This window comes from Capsicum annuum, chromosome 8, assembly GCF_002878395.1.
Source record: "Capsicum annuum cultivar UCD-10X-F1 chromosome 8, UCD10Xv1.1, whole genome shotgun sequence".
NCBI classification, from domain to species: domain Eukaryota; kingdom Viridiplantae; phylum Streptophyta; class Magnoliopsida; order Solanales; family Solanaceae; genus Capsicum; species Capsicum annuum.
In genome coordinates, this window is record NC_061118.1 from 125429206 (window position 1) to 125454725 (window position 25520).

Below are 25520 nucleotides of genomic sequence, written 5' to 3' on the forward strand. Positions count from 1 at the left end.
AAGTACTTCTTAATTTGAAAAACACTCTTGGAAAAAATAAATTTAAAAGTATTTTTTAAAAATTTAATCAAATACTAATTATTGTATAAAAGTGTTTTTTAAGTTTATTGACCAAACAAAAATTATTTTTTTTAAATAACTTTTAAGATAAACATTTTCTAAAATAAGCCGATTTTTAGAATTTGGGCTAAACAAGTTATAAATAAATTTAAATTAACACTTGTAGTTTTCTTTTACATGATCTATATTTGGCACTACTTTTATTTGTTAATGGTCAAAGATTTATTTAAATCATCACTTTTTAATTTATAAATTTCATATCTCATCTATTTCTTATTGGCTCTTTTTACTTGAACTATTACTCTTTTTGTATTAAAATATACCTCATTTCTGAGCCAGTCAAATATTTAAACAATAACAACAAGAATATACTTGGTGTATTCTCATAAAGTGGGATATAGAAAGGGTAAAGTGTACGTATTTCATGCCACTATCTCAGATGAATTAGAGACGTTTTTGATGGAATCCCGACTCAGGCCAAATATCAGTATAAAAAATAAAAAGCAAAATGGGATAGCACACCAATAGATAATAAAAGAAGAAGACACCCATCAAGTAATATGATAAACTATCTGTCCAAAATCACGCACATCATCAAATCACCACAAATAAGAAACTACAAGACACATGCATAACACTACAGCTACAAAACAAAACACTCCTTCCTACTAGCAAAGACACACTCCTACTCACTAACTCTCTACTCTAATTCACATCAAGGGTCATGTCCTCAATAAGCTATAATTGCTCTATGTCATGTCTAATCACCTCCCTCTAATATTTTTTTAGCTTACCTCTACCCTACCTGAAACCATCCATAATCAACCTCCCTTACCTCCATACCAGGGCATTCATGCACTACCTTATCATTAGTCTAAATCATCTCAACCCCACGTACTACATCTTGTCTTTCACCAAAGTCACTTTTATTTTATATCAAATAATCTCATTTTTTCTAACTCTATTCAGGGGAGGATCCACAAGTAAAATATGGGCACTCGAACACCCATTGACCTTGACTCGAAATAGGTATAATTATATAAGAAATTGAAGAAAAGCGATATAATAAATCAGAAAGCACCCATAAATATTAAATTTGATTGGGTGCTTTGGTTTAAGAGTGGTGTTAGAAACTTTCAAGTGAGAGTATGTGGGAGTTCAAACCTCACTAGAGTTCTTTTTAGGCATATTTTTAGTTCTTTTGTAGCCGTTGTTTGACCCAAATTCCAATGCTACTTTTTTTTTTACCTTCTTGTCTTTTTTTTTTTTTATATTTTTACTAATACATAATTCATCATAGCATAAAAAGAAAGAAATTAGGCTTCATAAATAAAGAATTAAAATCTCCGAAGTTTGAACCCTCAATATTTTTTATTTTTTTATTTTTTATTTTTTCCCCTGAATATGAATTTAACCAACCATTTTTTTTCTTTGTCAGTTGCGTTAATATCAAAGATTCACGATATTCATAATACAAATATGAATAATTTTAGTCAATTTTTTTCATGGCTATCTTCAAATAATTGTTCACTTATACTATATAACTAATAATAATTATACTTTCAAAAAGTTAAGCACCCATGAATTCAAAATTTTGGGTCTATCATTGACTCTGTCTCTCCTAATAAATCTGCATTTTCATCGAAACATGGTGTTGAAAACACCCTTAAAATTGGCACTGATTATTATTTTAGTCCCTAAATTATATCTAGTATTAAAATCACTCCTACACTTTACTAAGTGATTTTAAAAATATCTCCAATATATCACATGACATAACAAGTGATATCAAATCTTTGTGGGCACATACGAAGCTAAAAAAATATCGCATAAACATTAAATGGTAATAATCTTATTTTTTCAATTTTTTCCTTCATTTTTCTACATCCCCCAATGGCTACAATATCTTTCCTACTCCCTATTCAATTTTTCCCCTATTAAAACTCACATCTAAGTTTGAATCAGATTTTTTTCCTTCTCTTAATAATGAAACATAGGGAGTATTAGTATAAAGGATAATTGTGATGAAGTTGGGCAGGTTGTTTTGGTCTTCGTTTTTAAATGCTTCTCTTTTATTCTTGGACTTCATATATCTGTGTGTATGCCACATATATGACATATCAGCAGACACGTTCAGATGGACCGTGTATGATAACACTTATTTATGTATGACAAAATAGGGGTGTTTTTAAATTTACTTAATCAAGTATAGGGGTATTTTTAATACTGAGTATAGTTTGGGCACTAAAGTAATAATTCACGATAGGCGATGATCCCTTTCCAGCAAAAGACATGCTCAACTCCATATCATGAGCATAAGTAGTTAGCTCTTTAAAGGATTTAGGTTTAATGCCTTGCAAGATGTAGAGAAGCTCTCAGTGCATTCCTTCGATGCACATCTCTATTGCAGAAGCTTCACTGAGCCTATCTTTGCAGTTTAGGCTAGCATTTCTCCATCAATTGATGAATTCAATGACTAGTTCATCCTTTTTATGCCGAGTATTTGTGAGCTCTACCATGCTCACTGTACTCCTTGTACTATAAAAGTGATTTATGAACTCGTGCTCCAATTACTCCCAGCTATCGATGGAATTAGGCTCAAGGTCCTATACCAATCAAAGGCATTTTCCTTTAGGGAATGAATAAACTATTTGACAAGATAGTCACCGTAAGTTCTAGCATTGATACATGTCTCAACAAAGTGTGTGATATGTTATTTTGGGTTCCCTTTGCCCTCAAATTGTTGAAATTTGGGGTGTTGATAGCCGGCAGGCATATTGAGGCTATCTATCTTCGTAGTGTAGGTATTGTCATACACAAAGGAAGATTTGGTGACAACATCATACTTGTCTTTGAGGGTCCTTTCAATGAATTCCCTCAATTGCCCAATCGGGATCATTCCCTCAGAAGAAACTTGCACCTTTTTAGTCGGTGGTGTTTGTTTCATAGGATTTTCTGTCTCATGAACCTCTGGAGATTTTCCAGGTGTATGGATAGATTTTTTGACTATCAGGCCTTCCACTCTATCCATTATCTTATCAATTTGAGCATCTTAATTCTGAACATATTTGGTCAGGCCCTCAATTGCCTTTGCCAGATTCACAAGCTGCTTCTCCCTAGATGAGACATCAATCAACATCGCTTGCATAATCACTGGAGATGTTAGAGAGTAGCACGGATTATCGCACAAGTTGATCTTTGAAGTGCTCAACTTATGCGGTGTAGTCGGAGATTATGAGTTACTTGAACGATCATCGCTCTTTGCGCCAGAGTATTTGAAACGGAAATGCTCAAGTAGAGCTAGAGTCTTCTTAAATGATTTTGCCATACTGCTTTCTCCTTCTGAAGCCCTTGCATTGGACTTTTTTTTTTTTGGGTTGAAGATCCAAAAATTGGAGTTGGTTCGAATGACACTGGATGTGTTTGTTGTCCTAGCAAGCTTGTGTTGCTCCTTATGACAGCTCCTAAGCTTCCGAAAGTAACACCAAGGATGTTCTCTACATCAGCAGAGAACTTTGAGTCATTAACCTTGGAAGTAGTTGATTGAGAGTTGACCTTCTTGGCAGTTATTTTAGTATTGTTAAACTTTGCAGTTGGAAAAGTTGAGATGAGAGGTAGAGATTGTCCCACTGGGCGTGCCAGAATTTGTTGTACAATAAAATTTTTGAGGCCAAAAAATAATAAATAATTCGAGATAAGAAAAAAATATATTGCAACAATCAATTTATTGATTTTAATGCGAGTGTTAGAATCTCTATGAATCCTCTAATTCGCCTTTTCAAATATAAATTTAAGGGCTTAAAGCTTGATCTTGAATTTGAACTTGATTTGTTGATTTGAGAGACTTGATCTTGACTTGTGCTTGAATTCAAGGGTTTTTGAGCTTGTTCTTGAGTATTGCAGTCTTGATGAACTTGATTTGAATTCTTGAGCTTTGTAGAGAAATTGTGGGGTTTGATCCATGAGCTTTCTCTTGCTTCTTGTTAGAGTTCTAGGGTTTTCTTTTATGAATTATGAAACTCCTATTTATAGTTGTAGGAAAGGAAGAGTCATGATGAATATGGACTTGCTTTGACCAATCAGATTTAAGTGATGTGGCGCCTTTTATGGGTTTTTATTTCATGGGTCTGCTATATTATTTTGACATATGGCATGGTCCTATTGGATCTTTTCCTTGACTTGGCATGCCACGTCATTTGACACGTGGTGCTTATTTGGGCCTCTAGAATATGATAATATCTTGGGCTTAGTAAAGTGGGCTCATTATTTGTAGCCCAAATTAATGGACTAGCCCAATAAAAATTCAACTTTATTTAAATCCATACATGTTTGGACTTAAATAATTAATTCAAAATATTTATTTGGGACTATTTTGAATTTAATATAATTCAAATTTCGTACGAATTTGATTTAATATAATTTTTTGGTCCACAATAACGATATCATATCAAGTGAAATCCCCAAACATGTGGAGAGTAGAGTGTACACAGATTTTACTTCTAGCTCTTGAAATGATGATTTTTGAAAGTATGTAATAGGTATCTATTGATAAATGCAACAGTGCTACAGGATAACTATGACTTATAGCAGCATGTGTTACAATGATAGTTGATGGACTAAGTTTGGTTTATAGACACATTATAATTCATTAGTTTACAGCTTTTGGTGTAACTTTCTTCATACTGTCTGTGTTTGCAATTGGAAGACAAGAAGTTACTAAGCATGAGTAACTCAAAGATACACTTACTCTATTTTAGCCAAATTTAGTTATGTTTTTGTATTCGTAAAACAAAAATCAGAAGCTTTCTTGGATACTTAAAGTAGTTCAAAATCTATGAAATCGACTCAAACATGCAATGAATTTATCACACATTCTCCCATACCATGTTTTCAGGACTCTTTATCACCTCTGGAATCACTTATTATTTTATTACTCTGCAATCTTAATATTATGTGTCAAATTTGACGGATAAGATTTATTCATAAAAAATTATATTTAATTAAAATTTAAAAAAATGCTATGATGTATATATCACTATTTGTAACTGACTTTTTCTACTCAGATGATACAAGTAGAATTAAGAAGGGTCAAGTAAAAACTAGGAAAAAGGGGTCTTAAAAAGCTGAAGAGGACTTTGGGGAAAAAATGGTAATAGAAATTTTAGTTGGTAAGGGAAGGCCAGTTAAGGTGGTCCGGTCATCAAAACTAACAAAATGAGTTGGGAATAATTGTGAAAAATAGTCATCAAAACTATCAAATGAGTTGGGGATAATTGCGAAAAATTTTGTTACGCTTCCAAACAAGTGGAAGGAACTCACAAAAGAGGAAACAGATGTTGCACTGATTAGATATCATGTAAAATTTTTACATTTTTAATCTTATAACATTGATGATAGTAGTCTTATAATAAGCCATGTATCTTATTTTTATATTTATCCTTTTAAACATTTTCTCTGAGAGAAGATTGAAATTAATTTGAACGAACATTAAGTCAAAAATAGTTGTGAAGATATCCTCAAAAATAGGAGCCGTCAACGCCATTATAAATTTAAAAAGATGATTGAACGTATATGTTTCGAGAAAGATGGTCATAAAATTGAAGCACCTGAACTGACGCTCAAAAACTGAAATAGGCTTTGTGACATGTGGTCGAATCCACATCATAAAGTGACTTATATTTAAATAAGTATGCACCATATTTATTTCAATACTATTTAACTTAGTTATATATGCATTGTCTTTGTAGAAACAGTGTCAGATAAAAAAGGTAAATCAATCATAGCTAAAATATAATCATTTCATGGGTTCAAAAGCATTTGTAGCTGCTCATTTTGAAACTGTGAGTCATATATTTTTTTCTTTTCATCTTAATGGTGATTTAATGCTGAAATTATTGTGAATATTATTTTTTTATCAATGAGTACTATATTTTTCTGTTCTTACTCCATGGAACAGGCTAACTTCACTATCCTTCTATGTAATCATCTTTTTTATTTATTTTATAGGATGAAGAACATGAAGGGATAGAACCAGACAAAATTGAGTTCTACAAAAAATTTCACACTCACTAATCAACTGAAAAAGGTTGGTCATCTGAACAAGCTAAAACTAACTATGTAAGAAATCAGATATTTTAATTTCATATGCAAATATGATTTACTTGTTGCTATCAGAAATTTAATAAATATATATTTTTTGCAGAATAGCATGAATGATTTGAAAGCTATATATATATATTTCGAGAGAGTCATTCATAACTATTGATAAAATTGTGGATCATGTACTTGATCAAAACTCGAGGTACATAAACATTCTTGGTTATGGTTCAAAATCTGACACTACTCGAGCAACACAAAGGAGAGCAACAGAGTTAGAAGACTCCCTTAAAAAGGTGAAGGAGGAAGCTGCTACTATCCAACATGATTTATAGAAATGATTAGATGCAGCTGAAGTGGTGTTAGAAAATCTATAGTCTCAAATAACAACAATAAATTTCCAATTAAAAAATGTATTGGTGTACCAAAATGATATTTTGAAACAACTGCAATATTTTATGAGCTCATCTCAATCCAGGTTAGAATTAGTATAGTTTAAATTATAAATTTTATTATAATTTTTTTAATTAAATTAGATTAAAAAATTGTAGCATTAAGCTCCTAACTATGTTTTCTTTTCATGATACAGTGATCATTGAACCTTATCATGTTATCCTTTGAGGTATAATTAATAAGCACCTAAGTATCTTCTCATTAATTTTATTTTTATAACTTTTTTTATTTATTTCGACAATTAGACCTGGGATTGAATACAAATCACCAAAAATTAAAATGTCAAATCAAATAGAAGTTCTATGAGAGATTTCAATTGTCTTTGTTTACTCTATTTTCATGTTATCTTGTTCCCGCTCCTCCTGAACTAGAAATTTATTATTTACTGTTAGTTTAATATTAAACTATTAATTTGCCATTAATTGTTAGTTTGTTCTTTTTCTATTTTGGTAATTAGAAGATTTCATTAGTCACCAGTAATGAAATACAAATAGGGGAGAGAATCCTACTTCATCCCTTCTCAAATTTTATCAGTCACTTACAAATGATTCAATCATGATATTTACTACAGTCATACAACATCTACAAAACAAAAATACCCTTTCATTCCTCTTGGTGAGTTGATCTAAATATCAAACATCGTTGTGGCAAATTTGATTTTGAAGAGGTTACTCTTGGTATTTCTTCCTTTGGATTTATGTACAATCCATTGTCATTATTGTTCCCAACTCTAGCTATTCTTGTTCCCAATCCAGCTTTAATGAAGAAACATTAGTAGCTTGTTCCTGAACTAGTAATTTGTTAACTAGAAAGTTTACTTAACAAATAGAGTTGTCAATTTGTGATTCATTAATTTTATTCCATGATGTGGATGTTGTAGAATTAGGACTCTTATAAATGTTGTTCATCCTTTTATGGATTCTAATAGGTTGCAGAAATTATTCTTCAAGCTATACATATTTTTAATGAAGTATGCTGGTTTGTTGTTACCATTAACAAATGAGAAAGACGGCTTGATTTATCTAGCAAATCAGTAGTTAGCTGAGTACGTAAGAATGGAGCCTAGGATATTTCTGCTAGTATTCAGTTAGTTTGTTAGTTGTAGTTTCACCCTACACCTAATTCTAGCTGACAGAAAACATAAATTTTCTTGTACTTTGCAATGTAAGAATAATTTTGAACTCCTAAGTTCTCCAAGTCTAGATAAGGGTTGGTTGTTAATTCAACTTTGAAGACAAAAATATCTCTGAAAATGTTACAGTATATGTGAGAAAGATTTCTAGTAGTACTTGAAGAAGAGAAGGGTGGTGTTTTTACTTTTTATCATGTAGCACGAATATCATAATTAGTTGTCTAGATTACTAAACTATATAATGTTGGCCAATAACCAGCCAAAAGATCTTGATTTTGTGATTAATTCTAGATAAGGTTGGTTCTTGGAATGTGTTCCGATTACCATCCTTGTTTGATCATTTTGGTGCTCATTAGTTGAGGAACTTGTATGTTTTTTTTATTATCATAATGAAAATATGGATAATGAGGTTGTATTGAAGCAAAACATATACGTTTTTTGTATTTTTTAAATTTATTTTGAGTCAAGGGTCTATTGAAAATACTCTCTCTACCGCGCAAGGGAAGAGATTCTCTAATAAATCACTTAATGAAAGTAGATAATTTTTAAATTCCTTTTAAAAATTTCATAATCCCTTCCCGAACCAAACATGAATTTTTTGATTCATTTGGCTCTCACGCTCAATTACTTAAGTTAAATGCTCATATATTTTTTTATGAATGTAATGAACCTATCTTCTCTTCTTTGTTCATATTCCAAAAAGATAAAAATTTACGTACATTCAACCCTTCCTGAACTCGTGAAATTACGCTAAGTATATCATTGTTGTTACAGTATATCATGATATCATAACATATGAATTCTAATCTTGAATTATTTTTCTTTTACATAGGTTGTGGAAGATATAAATCAAGATAGTTTCTATAAAAATGCTTTTGCAATGATATTTTAAAAACAACCTGCATTTTATTATCTTTATTTTGTTAATGTTTTGTATATCTCAGTTAGACTTTCAAGTTAGATGAATTTTAATCAATACTGATTTTTATTTAAGTGTATGTAGTGAGATATCATATCATGAATGACATATTCGTTGTTCTTAATTAATATATGACAGTGTTTTTAATTATTCTTTTACTGTTATCTTACTTCTTTTAGTATGTTGTTATTTTTAATTTGTATAATGCTCTTTATAATGAAGTTTAAGATATTTATATATGATTTTATTTTCAAATTATGAAAATTCAGCTAGCTATATACAAGTCGTTGTGATTAGTGACGAAATATTTTGTGCGTAAAAACTTAACTTCAAGCGATGACTTTTTTTATACTTTTCAAGACGATCACATTTTCATCATCAAATTACAACATTTGGTGACTAGCGTAAATTTTGTCCCTAAATGGCCCACTAATTACCTACAAATTAACTTTGTATTTTATAACAATTGCTATCATCATTAATTATGACATTTTTAGTGAAAAGTTTATTTCACTAGTAAAAAAATATTTTTAATGACGACGTGATCGCTTTCAACTACAAAATTGAAAGAAAATAATGTTGTCACAAAATAATTTTGTTCAGTAATGAAATATATAGAAGATTAGAGATAAATTAATTCATCACTAATTGAAATAAATAGTTAGCGACCCATCATTTCTGACGGCATTATAACTTCTTTAGTAACAAAAAATATTATTACCTACAAAAAATATAATTTCTATGACGAACAATATCATTATAAATAATATGTATTTGGGGACAAAAAATATTTTTATAGTTAATGCAAGACTATTTAGTGAGGAAGCACTAAGTCATCTCAATATACATTCGATGTCCCGTGATTTAGGGATAAACGAGTGACGATTTTTTTCGTCACAAATGATTTTTGTGATGAAATATGACTTTTACATGATAATATATTTCATCATTGATAATTAAATTTGTTGTAGTGATTTTGATCCAAAAATAAGATTTTAGCATATTTTAGAATTTGATTTTTCAAATTTTTTTTTAAAGGCTAGACAATTGCTAAGGCCAAACAGAATTTGTCAAAAGATTTCTTAAAAAGCACTTTTAAAATCTATGGCTAAAACTTTTTCAATCATATCAATCAAATATGGAAGAAAATAATTTACTTTCATAGCCATTTTAATATTTCACTAATCTAAATCAATATGTAATGTAATAGAAAGAAAAGAAATATAAATGTGTATGCACTGGTAAATTATTTGCCTATACTCGCTTCCTATGCCAGATAGACAAGAGCCATGGAGACTCGTGGGATGCATTTACTCATCCTATATAAGACGACATTATAATAGAATAACTTGGATATATACAACATCATGTACAGGATAAATCGTGTATACCATGTACATAATTTTTTTACAAAAAAATATGAACAATTCATGACTGAATAAAATAACCAGCATAGATAATTTATGTGTAGAAACAAAAATATCAAGATCCAAAAATATAAGTTCTGTTTTCTCAACAGATAGGTAAGACAATCCAATAATTTAACCAACTTAATTTAGTAAATCTAGAGACAAATAAAGTGACAAGCTAAATAACGTAAAATATTAAGTCTTTTAAAAATAAATGTAAAATTGTTGAAATATCATCCAAGATTGGTCTTATAAGTAAAAGAGCTTCTACAATATGCTACAAGTCTGAAATTGAAGGAAAAAATCTAAATATTAAAAATACCATGTCTAAACACGAAAACGATAAAATAAATAAAGAGATGGAGAAAGATGTGGATTGTTGAATAGCCATTAGCCAAGCAGCTCACCACAACTCTAACATGACCCAACCTCAAAAGAAAGTATAATGAAATGTAGTATAAATACGAAACAATGTATATGTACCTAGTATGTCTCATAGAACAACAATGAAAAAGTAGCAATAAAATTATGTAAAAAATCATCCTCTAAATTTACAACTCTACATTATACTTGATAGTCAAGTTTTCATTAAAATAGAGATATAAATGCCATGTAATGTTACATATCAATTAAGCACACAATCAAGTAAGAATAAAGGATATAATGAGATGTAATATAATATAATGAGATGATATACCTCAAATACCAAATAATCTCTCATCCATATATATATATATGATACTCTAAAAAGTTTATCGACAGTTTGTGATTCATGAAGAATTCGAGTCCATATACCAACGTTGATGGTCTTCACATGCCCGTAGAGATGATATCAACACACTATTATAAAATCAAACTATCTCATGCATGGACGATCATCATGTGACTAACTCATAATCATAAAATGATCACAACATGAATGATTTCTACATGACTATTTATCAAAACATATCTCAACTATTAATTATTCCTTTTTTTACTTGAACGATGATGATATTTCAGGTAGAAAAAGGGAACAACTGATTATAGTTGAGGTGTGTTTGATAAATAGTTGGTGATAATTTAAATAGAAAAGTAAGGAGATGATAATTCAAATAGAAAACTAACACAAATATGATACTTGTAAGTATTTTTACCATTAACTCACCTATTAATGTTTCTCTATTTTTGGTGAAAATATGGATCAGTCAGTTATACCTCTATCAGCACAATTAGATCATTTTAGAGAATACATTTGAAACTTTAAGGAATTAGTAGGAGGAGAAGAAGAAAATTACATATTGAGAAATAGCTTGTTCTTAGTGTTAGTAGGCAGCGATGACCTTGCCAATACTTATTTCACCGTCGGAATTCATCGGGTGCAGTATAATCTTAATGCATACACTGATCTTATGATGTCCGAAGATATCAACTTTGTCCAAGTATGAAGTTTGATCACTAAATTTTAAAATGTCATTATTCATTCAATGAAACTTACAATTTGTTTGATCAAACTTTTGGAAAGTTAAAAGTGTATATTTTTTTCAAAAATTACTTATTTTAAAATGTAAGGTGTGTGATCAAACTTTTAAGGAAATAAGTAGCTCTGATAAGTAGCTGAAATTATTTTTTAAAGCTAAAAGAAGTAGATTTTTTCCAAAATTAAAGTACTTTACTGTTCTACATAAATTTTTCTAAAAAAACATACTCTATGAGGTAGTGATATGGTCCCTAGATCATATCCCACTCATGAGATTTCATAGGTATGATGTTATTGTTGGTGGTGGTGGTGATCAAAGACTCATTATTGTTTGGAAGTTCTTTTCAAATTTATTGGTTTAACATATAGTGTAACACTAATTGTATATTATTAGAAAGTTCTTTTTAAAATTGTTGATCAAACACAAAAAATTTCTTTTTAAAAATTCTTTTTAAAATTATTAGTTAAACATAAAATGTTTGTAACCAAAAGTAACTTTTTAAAGAACACATTTTTAAAAAAAAGTTAATTTTAGAAGTTTCGCCAACCAAACTATTAATCTAGGTATATATGTCTCAATCAATTATTGTTTAATTGTCTTTTGAACGGAATTATACAAGTTGGGAGCAAGAAAAATTGGTGTATTTGGGGTTCCACCCATAGGATATTTTCCAGCCCAAAGAACACTTGTCGGAGGTTCAACTATAGAGTGTGTTGCAGAATAAAATCAAGCAGCACAGCTGGCCAATACTAAACTCACGGCTACAATTGCTTCATTATCCAAAAATTTGACTCAATTCAAGTTGGCTTTGATTGATATCTACAATCATGGTAAACATGGTAAACAGTAACACATAAAGTACTATTTTCTTTTAATTCATATTTCCTTAATACTTGAGAATTTTTAATTTTATATTTAAGTTTATCTAATTACTTCTTTTTATCTTCAATCTTGAATATAATTTTAGTGGAAACTTGTTGTTTGCAGATCATCTACTAAAGCGAAACTATAAAATTTTCATGTCGCAAATTATTATACGGAGGTGGATCTTTTTTAGGTTCGTGTTGGTAGAATATAAAGCTCAATATTCTTCGAAAAGGGTGTATGCTTAATCACTAAAAATGCATTTTTATTTCTTCTATCGTTAGATAATATTTATTATTTTTTAAAAATTAAAAGCATTAATAAAAAAAATTTTTTCGATAAGTGGATTAAAGATTTCCATGACTGCATTTTCTCTAATGTTTACAATTTACTGTTCCATTTGATAGTTTCACAGTTTCACTGCTTCATTAGTTAGCTGATTAGTGAAGTAGTTAGTAAAGTTGTTACGCATTTAGAAAGTGGTTAGCTCAGATGTCAATGAGCTGAAATTGAGCTAAAATATTTTGATAAGCTCACTTGCTTTGTCTATAAAAGAGGCAACACTACATTGTACAAATGGGAGGTTAATGAATGAAATCAATTTCTTCTTATTTCCCTTTGCTTTCCCTCTCTTTGTTTATGAATGATCAAGCTGCATAGATTTTTTTTTCATGGTATCAGAGTCTTGAGCTTCGTATTGAGAAGATTCATATTTCTTCTCGTACCATATTTTGAGTTTTTCTTGGAATTACTCAACTCATATTTTTTTCTTCACAGAGTTAGGTATTTTCCTTGTTCAAACTAGTTGTTTCTTTAATGGCCCTAAAAATTTATCAAAGTGATCTACTTTTCATCAAGGCTTTAGACAGTTCGATTATTTTGCTCATTCCTATCAAATTAGTTGGATTAGAAAACTACAGTTTGTGAAGTCGATCAATAAGAATTACCCTCTTAGGCAAGAGAATATGAATTTGTCACTGGAGTTTGCAGCAAAGACTTATATAGGGAGGAATTTAATACATAATAGGAAACATCAATGCAATTGCATTTTCCTAGATTATGAATACAGTAAGTGAGAATCTACTCTGGGGAATTGTATATGTTATGAGTGCTTGTGCGGTCTGGAGGGATCTTAATGAGCATTTTGAAAAAGTGAATCGCATGTGCATCTATCAATTGCATCATAATGTTAACTTTTTTTCCTAAGGCACTGATTTATTTTAGTTTAATTTACAAAATTAAAGAGCTTATAGAGTGAGTATGATGTTTTGGTCCCAAATCCTAGTTGTGATTTCCCTAAATCTAAGGAGTATGTAGATCACATGTGTCTGTTATGATTACTGCAGTTTTTGAGTGGATTAAATGAGTCATATGATTAGACTTGTAGACAAATTTTGTTGATGGGTATAATTCCCACCATTAATTAGGATTATTCCATGATTATAGAGGATGAAATTTAGCATTCATCTTATATGATTATTGTGCACGATAAGTCAGAGCCACAGGCTATGTAGGTATAATAACTCATACTTTGACCTAGCTTAAAGTTGTCCCAAGAATGTTAGAAATTTACTTTAAAAGATGAGTCCATTTTTATACATGTGGAATTTATAAGATTTTCACTTTTTTTAAAGTGGGAAATAGAATTAGCTTTCCAATGATACCAATTTCGTCCAAATCCGATAACAGGGTAGAAAGTTATGGCTGAAATACAGAAGACAGTCAAAATTGCCCAGGTGAGATAGTGAGAGCCAACAGACTGTTGAGATAGAGACGGACCGTCGCCCAAGATGTCGCAATGAGGCAGTGAGACCACCTTCTATCTCAAAGCGATGGCTCAGTCCGATGGACCATCGAGCTAGTGATGGACCGTCGCCCAGGCCATCGCAAGGGAGACAGTGAACCCTCATTCTACCCAGGTATAACGGTCAGGACTGACTGACCGTCAACCCAGTGATGGACCATCATACCCACCATTGTACAACCCATTCAGTTATTTTAAAGCCATTTTTAGAAGGGTATTTGGGTCTTTTTTCACCCAATTTAACCCCTAATTACACTCGACCATAGCTCATAACTTCATTATTCTTCTACCATAACAAATTAGGGTTTCTCTCAAGGATCAATCCCCAAGAACAATAAACCCTAGGTTCTTGATTTCCAAGCCAAGAATTCAAGTTTTTCTCCACCAATCGTCAAGAAATCACTCACCCAAGTATGTCATATGTTGATTCATGGGTCTGTTTCACCCATGAAGCTCAATAATCTCTTTTCGAAATATAAGATTTGTTTATTTGCAAATGTTTATGTTTCAAATTGAATTAAAATTTATGTTCATGATGTTGTGGGGTTTTGATTCATGTTTTAAAGTACATATTTGAATGATTCACCCTAGTATATGATGATTTGTATAATAACCATGATAAACCCCCTTTAATTTATAAGTTGATTGATGTATCCATGATTATTAGATGTGTTGGTGATTATATAACCAAAGAATACTCCCCATGTGTTTGATTAAATGCCTATGTGAAATAAAAGTGCCATACTAGTATGACAATATGAAATTCCCATTCATGTACAAGTTTATGCATGTCAAATGTTTGATGAAATATCTTACTTAATGAATTATGGATTGTTGATGTTAGTCATGTATTCAAGAAAGTCATGCTTTGTCAGTTTATTTCCATTGAGTCCTGGGGGTAATTGTACCCAAAAAAATATAGTTGTGTGCCTAGAGTCGGTGTCATGTTTTCATGATATCCTCAGTCAAGCCATGATCCATAGAACTCAGTCAATCATATGACTCAGGAAATCTCAGCAATACAATAATCTCAGTACTATTATGTCATTCAATGAAACTCAATTAATTTAGTCCAGTTCAGTTCAGTTCGGTAATCTATGTTCAGTATCTATTCAGATGGGAGTAGGAATCAGCACCTAGTGAACCCAAGGACGGGAACTCACCTGCTATATGAGGGTGTGATTCTTAGAAGAAATCCTTTCATTCTAGAACTACGTAGCCAGCATAGGTTGAGACATCATAGTCTACTATATAATGGTAGATGAGGTGGCTTAACCTATTATATGAGGGTTCCTACCATTCTCACTAGAGTTACCTATTATATGAGGGTTACTAACATATTGTCCTTACCAGTGGCACGGTATTGACACCCTTCCAATTGAGGTTACAAATTGGACCCAAACTCAGCCATAATGGCATATAAGGGGCATGTCGGTTAGATGACTACTTCTCACAGTTTTATGTTACAGAATCGGGACTGTTAGATACAGTTATTCAGTATTAGTATTAGAAAGTTCTATAGAATTTAGGACTGTCAGATACAATCAACTCAGAACAGTATGGAACTCAGCTAGTTTCACCAGAAACTAGACTGTCAAATACAGTCGCTCAGTATCAGTTATTTCAGTTATATGGTTATCAATATCTCATGTTATTAGTACTCAAGCTCAGTAATCATGTTATCACGAACTCAATTACAGTTATTATGTATTCATACATGCATTCTCACATTTATATTATCCAGTCGATTAGTATTGTTCATGTATGTAAACCATTTGCATTCAGCCTACCTCACATGCATACCAGTATATTCAACGTACTAACGCATTTGCGCTATGGTGTTTTATACCATAGGTTCAGAAGCACGAGCTCTAAAGCATCAGTAGCATTCCAGTCTCAGCAGTCAGAGTTAACAGTGAGTCCTCATCTTTCGAGGACATAACCATTACTTTATTATCTTATTAATTATTTTATTTGTTGGAGTTAGTTGGGAACATGTCTCATCAACTCCTTATTTAGACAGCCATGTTTTAGAGGCTTTTCAAACATACAGTATGTTTAGACAGTTTTGTTTTGGGTATTTATGCCCATCCCAAATGTTATGTCCTATGGTCATTTATTAATTTTGAACCTTATGGACTTTCAGTTCATGTTTCTGCATTTATACAGCATGTTATGCAGTGTTGATGTATAGATATCAGTCATGGGTTAGCTGGGCACCATGTAGCTTTTCGAATACTAAATTTGGGGCATTACAGTAGGTGAATCAAAGTTATGGTCTAAGACAGAGAAGTACTAATTAAAAAGGAAAAGGTATGAATATTGTCATTTCACAGGTCATACCAAAGAGAATTGTTTTAAACTTATAGGTTATCCTACTAATAGCAAGCAAAGAAAGAAACAAGGTTATACTACTAACAATTCTAAGACATGTTGGTGGAAACAACTATGTTGGTAATGGTGGAAAATAGTCTCACACTGCAAATCTAGTAGCAGGATAAATTGATGTTGCTACTTTTATTCATGACATGAGTCATACACCACTGGCTAAGGGACATATCTTTACAGAAGAAGAATACACTCAAATTATGAATATGTTGAACAAAGACACCAAGGAGATCAACAATTTAATATGACAAGTATTACAACTTATTTTTTGTCCAAAAATTGTTCTTAGAGTTGAATTATGGATTCAGGTGCTACACATTATGTGTCTAAAAATAGACATGTGTTCAAGTGGCAAAGGTCTAATTCAATGTCACAAGGACAAATTGCATTTTCCTACTGGTGATTAAGTAAATATGTCCCACATTGTAGAGACTTATATATATATATTTGTAGATGATGTGGTCAAAAATGTTCTATTTATTCCAGAATTCAGGCTTAATATGTTATCTGTTACTAAGATAACCAAGGAATTATCTTATTTTATTTCCTTTTATCTTGATTTTTGTGTATTTTAGGACCTCTTCAGTGGCAAGGTAAAGGGGATTGGTAGATAGGAGGTTGGACTCTATATTCTTAAAGGAGAGTAGGAAGACAAGAAGATCATTATAGAAGTTTCATTTCAAAACTGCACTCTATGGCACAAGAGACTAGGGCATCCAGCAGCAAAGGTTTTAAAGTGTCTAGACCTTTTGAAGAATCAAAAATATGTAGATATTTTGAATAAATGTACATTTTGTCCATTAGCTAGACAAACAACGTTGTCATTTCCTAATAGTATTTCTAGGTCTTCTGTTTGTTTTGAGCTTGTACACATTGATCTTTGGGGACCCTAAAAAACCTATACCTTTGATAATAAGTGTTAGTTTTTTACTATGATGGATTCTTACAGTAGATACACTTAGGTTTATCTTTTGCAACTAAATTTTGAGACTATAGTGGCCATTAAGATCTTCATATCTATGATTAAAACACAATTTGGAGTATTGATAAAGACTATAAGGTCTGATAATAAAACAATATTTATTAATAATTAGTATCAGACATTGTATAAATATTTGAATATTCTGTACCAAATCGGCTGTCCTCACACACCATAACAAAAAGGTATTGTGGAAAAGAAACACAAGCAAATAGTAAACATAGCTAGGGCTATCAGATTTCAGTCTTATTTTCCCATTAGATATTGGGGGTTGTGTGTGAAAGCTGCTATATATTTAATGAATAGGTTGCCATCTTCAGTTCTAGATGGTAAAAGTTCATTTGAACTTTTGTTCTCTAAACTACCTAAGCTATCTCACTTAAGAGTCATTGGTTGTCTATGCTATGTAACAATTGTTACAAAAGGTGATAAGTTCTTTGAAAGGGCAAAACCTATTGTGGTAATGGGCTATTCTGAAACTTAGAAAGGATACTTAATATTAGATATGCAATCCAAGAAGTTGTTAGTTTGTAGAGATATTGTGTTTTGGGAAGATGTCTTTCCTTTTGGATAGTTACAGCAACAAGTATAGCTTGCAGAAATATCCAACTGATTTCCTAGTTTCCATATATAGTGATATATCTGAGGAGGATGTTTGACTCACTTCATCACTAGTTGAAGATGATAACTATATTGATATAATATTACCTGATCCAAATGCAGAGACATTTAATGTAGACACAAATACTTATATAGATTCACATGGCATGAACAATAGTGTAGATATAACAGCTGGTCCTTTATTAGCTGAGGGTTTATCAAGTAGACCTACTAGAACTATTAAACCACCTATATACATATGAAAGATTATGTCAGTCCTTCTAGAAGCCAAAAATACAAGCATTATTTTGCCAATAGCTTATCTTACAGCAGATTAAGCAATGCTTATCAATGTTACTTGTTAAAGTTTTCTAGCTTAACTGAACCTCAACATTTCAAGAAAGCTATAAAGGATGATCGATGGGTGAAAGTTATGAAATTAGAGATTCAAGATTTGGAAGCAAACAACACATGGCTATTATAGACTTGTCTAAAGGGAAGAACACCATTGGTTTTAAGTGGATCTACAAAATCAAGAATCAAGCAAATGGTAAAATAGAGAGGTTCAAAGCAAGACTAATAGCCAAAGGCTATAGTCAACAAGAAGGGCTAGATTATCATAATACATATTCACTTTTTACCAAGATGGTAACAGTTAGGTGTGTGATTGTAGTAGCAATATCTAGAGGGTGGTGTCTTTATCAAATGGATGCGTATAACGCCTTTTTATAGGGTAATCCTAAAAAAGAGGTTCATACAAAAATACCAGAAGGTTTTAGAAAACAGGGGGAGAATAAAGTCTTCAAGTTACTTAAATTCTTATATGGTCTCAAGCAATATTCCAGACAGTATAACCCCAAACTTACTAATGCATTACTTGTAGTTGGATTCACTCAAAGTGTACATAACTATTCTCTCTTCACTATACATAAAGGAGCAGATACAGTGGTGAATCTAGTATATGTTAATGATCTACTTATTACTGGGAGTAATGTTGCTATTATTAATTCTACCAAAGAGGAGTTACATAAACAATTCAAAATAAAGGACTTGGGTAATCTTTAGGATTTCTTGTGTATTGAGGTTCTAAGATCTACTTCAGAAGTGATTTTAAATCAAAGAAAGTATATCCTTAAGTTGATCCCAGACTTAGGTCTTAGTGGTGCTAAATCTGCACATACTCCTTTAGAGTTAAATTTGAGATTAACCACAGTTGAATATGATCAATATAGGTGAACATGGAGATGATTTATTGTCAGATATTTATTCTTATCAAAGACTCAGGGGAAAGATAATGTATGCTACTATCACCATGCCTGGTATTAATTTTATTATCCAGACAATTAGTCAGTTCATGTAGCATCCCAAGAAGTCTCACTAAGAAGCTGCTACAAGAGTAGTTAGATATCTAAAAGGCTATATTGGACAAGGTATTTAGTTGAAGGCTGATCCTTCTGCTTTTTCACTTGTTGGTGTGACTCAGAATAGATTGTCTGCCTTAATACTAGAAGATCAGTCATAGGATATGTGGTTCATTTTTGTGAATCTTTGATCTCTTGAAAGTCCAAGAAACAACATAATGTGTCCAGAAGCTCTGCTGATGTTGAGTATAGAAATATGGCATCGGTAGTTACAGAGATAACTTGGTTGGTTAGTTTATTTCAAGAACTCAGTGTTCCTATTACCATGCCTATATCAGTATTTAATGACAGTAATTCAGATATTCAACTGCCAAACAATCTTGTATTTCATGAAAGAACAAAAATATTAAGATTGATTTCCATTTCATCAAGGATAATATCAAGAATGTCTTGCTTCAGGTTGTTCATGTCACTACTCATGATCAGGTTGTTGATCCTCTTTCAAAAGTCTTGAGTCAAGCTCAGCATATACAATTGTTAGGCAAGCTTAGTGTGGTGAATGGCATGTACCCTGCGGCTTAAGGGAGAGTGTTTCAATATGTGTATTAAAGCATTATATGATTGCATTTTCTTTAATGTTTACAATTTATTGTTCCATTAGATATTTTCACAGTTTCACTACTTCATTAGTTAGATGATTAATGAAGTAGTTAGTAAAGTTGTTAGGCAGTTAGAAAGTGGTTAACTTATCTATCAATGAGCTGAAATTGAGCTAAAATATTTTGATAAGCTCGCTTGCTCCGTCTATAAATAGAGTCAACACTACATTATACGAATGGGAGGTTAATGAATGAAATCAGATTCTTGTTCTTACCCTTTGCTCTTTGTTCCATTGTTCATGAATGATCAAGCTATGTAGCTTGTTTTTCTCAAAAATCAATTCTTTTAATCACCGTTTCAAATTTCATAAAAAAAAACTCTTAAAAGATGTCTTATTTATAGTTCTAGCTTATATTTTAATAAATTAATTACAAAGAGACTAAAAAATCTTAAAATACAGAGAACTTTCTGTAACTGAGTTATAAAACTTGAACAATTGATGCATTTTAGGATTTAAAGTAGTAAAAAAATGATGTTGTGGTACCGGAAAAATAAAGGTAGTTGTTATTTATAATAAATACAGTGGAACATGTGAAGATGACACAAAATATTTTTTCTGGGATAGTTACCATCCCACAGAGAGAGATTACAGGATTCTTCTTGATCAAATCATCAAAAAGTATGTTGACATTCTCACAGAGAAAACATAAATTCAATCAAGCCTGCTATGATGCAATTTACAAATATGCATGCATAGGAAGCAAAGGTCAAAATTCATCCAATGTATTTGTACATCTGTTTGCTTCATCTACGAATTTTATTTTATTGAGCTTTTGTACACATGTTTCTGTACCTTACACATGGTGTTTGTAATTTTGAAATTAAAAGAAATTCATGTTTATTCACTTAGTTGGAATTCAATACCTATGGTTGTCTTTATGATATGGTTTCTGTAATACTCGTGCTTTTTCTTAGCTTGAAAATCTTCTCAAGGATATTAGAACTTTCTTTAAAATAAGAATTTATTCTTATACACATGGTATTTCCATAATTTTCAATTCCTATCACATGGGAAATTGAATAATCTTTCCATCGATATATAATTCGCCCAAATACGACACCCGGGCGAAGAGTTAGAGCCTTTTTAGTGAGATAGTGTATCACCTGAGCCTTCAGCGCATCGCAAAGATAGATCAAATGGAAATTATCAATTTTTAGTGTTGCTCTACGATAGTAGCGCGTCGCGCCAAACTTTTAGGTCTCAAACAAGGTGGCAATGCAATAGCTCCGCGTCGCGCCACCATACAGATTCCCAATTGTACAGTTCCAGTGACTTGGCGTGATAGTGGCATATTGCGCCAAGAATAAAAATTGGAAAATTTTCTCAGAAATTAAATACATGTCCTAGGGTTAAAAGGGTCAATTTCTCACCCTATATAAGCCTTATAACACAAGATTTGGCCATAATTCAGCAACTTATACTCAATTACTCTCAAAAACTCTCAAGAACAAGCCCTAGAATTTTCATAGAAGGTTTAATTCCAAGGGAATTCACCGTCAAATTTCAAGAATATCTTTGTCAATCTTCGTAGAATCATGAACTAAGGTATGCGTAGTGTTCATTCATGGACTCCTTTCGTCCATGAAGACCAAGAATCTCCTTTTTAAGTTTAAGTCTATGGATTTCTTTATGAATTTCATGTTGGGTTTATTTTATTTATGTTGAGAATGATCAATTGAATTCAAATCCATGTTGGGTGATCAATTTTATGTGAAATTGATTTGTATAGATTTATATTCATGTGAACTTATGAATAAACCCTAGATGATGAAATTAGAGATGAATCGTGATAATTAATTATTGTAAAATATTGTCTACATGTTTTATGCCTACCATGTGTTTGATTAAATGTCTAGATGAAGGAAAAATATCCAACTAGTATGATATCATGAAATCCACATGTATATACAAGCTTATGCATATCACATGTTTGATGAAGTGCTTCAATATATGAATTATGAATTGTGTTGTTGGTCATGTGTTCAAGTAAGCCATGCTATGTCAGTTTCTTCTCATCGAGTCCTGGGGGTACTTATACCCGAATATTTAGCTGTGTGCCTAGAGCCATGTCATATTTTCACGATACTCTAAGTCAAGCTATGATTCATAGAACTCAGTTAGTCATGTGACTCAAAAATCTCAGTAATCTCAGTAGTTCAGCAATCTCAGTGATCTCAGTAATCTCACTATTCCCAGTAAGTATCTGTAACCTCAGTACTCTCAGTCAGTCCTCAGATATCAGTATATTTTGTCAGTCAATAGAACTCAGTAAATTCAGTTTAGCTACGCTAAACAATACCACTAGTATTAGTTCAGTTCAGCTAATCAGTTTAGCTCAGCTAATCAGTTTAGTTTAGCTAATCAGTTTAGTTCAATTAATCAGTTCAGTGTCTATTCAGATGGGAGTAGGAATTAGCACCGAGTGAACCTAAGGATGGGAACTTACCTGTTATTTGAGGGTGCGATTCTTAGAAGCAATCCTTGTATTCCAGAACTATATATCCAGCATAGGTTAAGACATTATAGCCTGCTATATGAGGGTAGATGAGGTGACTTAACCTATTATATGAGGGTTCCCACCGTTCCCGCTAGAGTTACCTGTTGTATAAGGGTTACTCACATGTTGTCTTTACCAGTGGCACAGTATTGACACCCTTCCAATCAAGGCACAGATTAGACCCCAACTCAGCTATTATAGCATAATTGGGGCATATCGGTTAGATGACTACTTCCCACAGTCTCAGTCTCATTAAAAAAACTCAGATAGTTCTTCAGATTTCAAGACTGTCAGATACAGTTAATTTAGATACAGTACGAAACTCAAAGAGTTCCATCAGATTTAGGATTATCAGATACAGTCACTCATGTTATCAGTTATATTAGTTCTCATAACTCATGTTATCAGTATTCAGCTTCAGGACTGTTAGATACAGTCAACCAGACCAGTTCTTCATAATCAAACTTTCAGACACAGTTATTCATATATCAGTAACATAGTATCAGTCCCTCAGTATTAAGTAATACAATATCAGTCTTTCTTACTCATCAGTGACTCAGATGTTTATATCAGTAAACTCAGTAGTCAGAATCCGGTATTTAATCCTATCATAATCTCAGTTACAGTTACGTAGTCATGTATGTATTCTCACATTTATGTTAGTCAGTCAGTTAGTATTGTTTATCCATATGAACTATTTGTACTCAGCCTACCTCACTTACATACTAGTACATTCAAAGTACTAACGTATTTGCACTATAGTGTCTTATACCATAGGTTTAGAAGCACGAGCTCCAGAGAACCAGTAGCATCCCAGTACAACGATCAGAGTTAGCAGTGAGTCCTCATCCTTTGAGGACATGATGATTATATTACTATTTCAGTTTATTTCAGTAGTTGGAGTTTGTTGGAAAAATGTCCCATCAACTCCTTATTTAGACAATTTAGAGGCTTTCAGACTATAGCATGTCAGATAGTTATTTCAGATTTGTTTTGGTATTGTTATACCACTTTCAGACATTGTTTTATCAGATGTTTATCCAGTTTGAACCTTGTGGCCTTTCAGTACATATTTCCATATTTATACAGAATATTATTGTAATACCTCGGAAAATTTTTTCGTTGAAATTTTGTGCGTAAATGTGTCGGGATCCTATATTCGAGAATGACTTATAATTTTTCTGTTGGTCATTTCTTGGATTTCGACCCACCATTGTGTAGAGCATCGAATAAGCTTTCCAACAATATTTGGATCACCCAAAACGGACACTCAAGCGATGAATTACGACCATTCCGATCAAACTACGACCATTCCGATTGAACTGTGAACAATAAAATGTGCAAAAAAAAAAAAATACTGCAGCCGGGCAATTTTTTTGGTCAACTTCAAATGATTATAAATCCTTGTACATAATGAACTGTGTGAGCTGCTATATATCAACGGAAAGCCCTGAGAGTCTTCTTTCCAATAAAATTGGTTTCATCCAATTTGGACATCGGAGTAAAAAGTTATAGACAATTTACTTCAGCCGATCGGATAGATCACTGAAGAACAGATTTGGGTTTTATTTGTTTCTTAGGGGCATTTTGGTCTTTCACCACTCTTTTAAACCTCTATAAATACCCCATTCAGCTGAGAACTTGTATTATTTTTCTCTCATTTCTCTTATATATATATATATATATATATATATATATATATATATATATTGAATTGGGGGAAATTAATTGGAGGCTTTGATTCAAGAGTTCATTCCGTCAATCTCTTCCATCCACGAAATCTAAGGTATGCAAGTGTTTATCTATGGGCTCCTTTCATCCATAGAGCCCACAAATCCTTTTTCAAAGGCTCAAGATACATGTGTACATATATATATATATATATATAAATATATATGATTATACTTTCTAAATTTTCATTGTGTATGTGTGTAGTATTCACACGATGGTTGAGATATATGTGTGAGATGATTATGTGTGTTGGTTGAAGTATATGTGTATAGTATTTGTGTGATGGTTGGTGATTATGTTGTTGAAGTTGATGATATCCAAGAAGGGATCTTTGAATGTTTGTGGAAACTATGGTGGTGTGTGATGTATAAATATATGAAATGAGTGATTGAATACTTGTAATCTTGATGAATCCACCTATGCCTAAGAAGTGCATGTAAGGTGTTTGTGAAAATACCTAAGAGACTAGAGATTTTGTTTTTATAACATAATAGGTCCAAAATTAATTGACTATGAATATATGATGATTTAAATTGTTAAGCCTTGATTTATACTATTATTCCATTATTTCCTTGTTATGACTTGATAATTGTTATTGGGAGTTATATATCCCTACTATTGATTGATATGTCAAATATTTTTTAAATGTGAGTTGGATTGTGAATTGAGAAATGTGGATGTTGAAGTTCAAGGATGATGGTGTTGTGGTGCATGTAAAATGATTGCTAAAATGCCTATGTAAAGAAGAATTTAAGTATTTGACATGTTTGTTATCCAAATTATTATTTCATGCCATATCCATATGCTTAACTTATGTCTACCATATGTTTGACAAAATATTTAAGAGAATAGGAAACTATGCATTGTGGTTCATTAGGTCTTAAAAGATAAATTCATGCTTTGTTCCTATGAATAGTTGATTTTCTTGAATTTGTGGTGTGTTGTGGGTGTATGATGGAATGCCATGATGAATTATTGAGGTAACTATGATGTTTGTGCGTAGTATTTGCTGTGGACCCAAAGCATGCTCCCCACGTGTTCGATTGGATGCTTATATGGAGAAATGAGGCCATTTGATTTGCTAAGTGTAAAGTCCTCAATTATGT

The 25520-nt window shown here is 31.8% G+C and overlaps 1 pseudogene; it reads left to right on the forward strand.

The window, feature by feature from the left end:
* The first annotated feature begins 11247 nt into the window (after nucleotides 1-11247).
* Nucleotides 11248-20835, forward strand: LOC107879007 (annotated as a pseudogene).
* Nucleotides 20836-25520: the final 4685 nt, after the last annotated feature.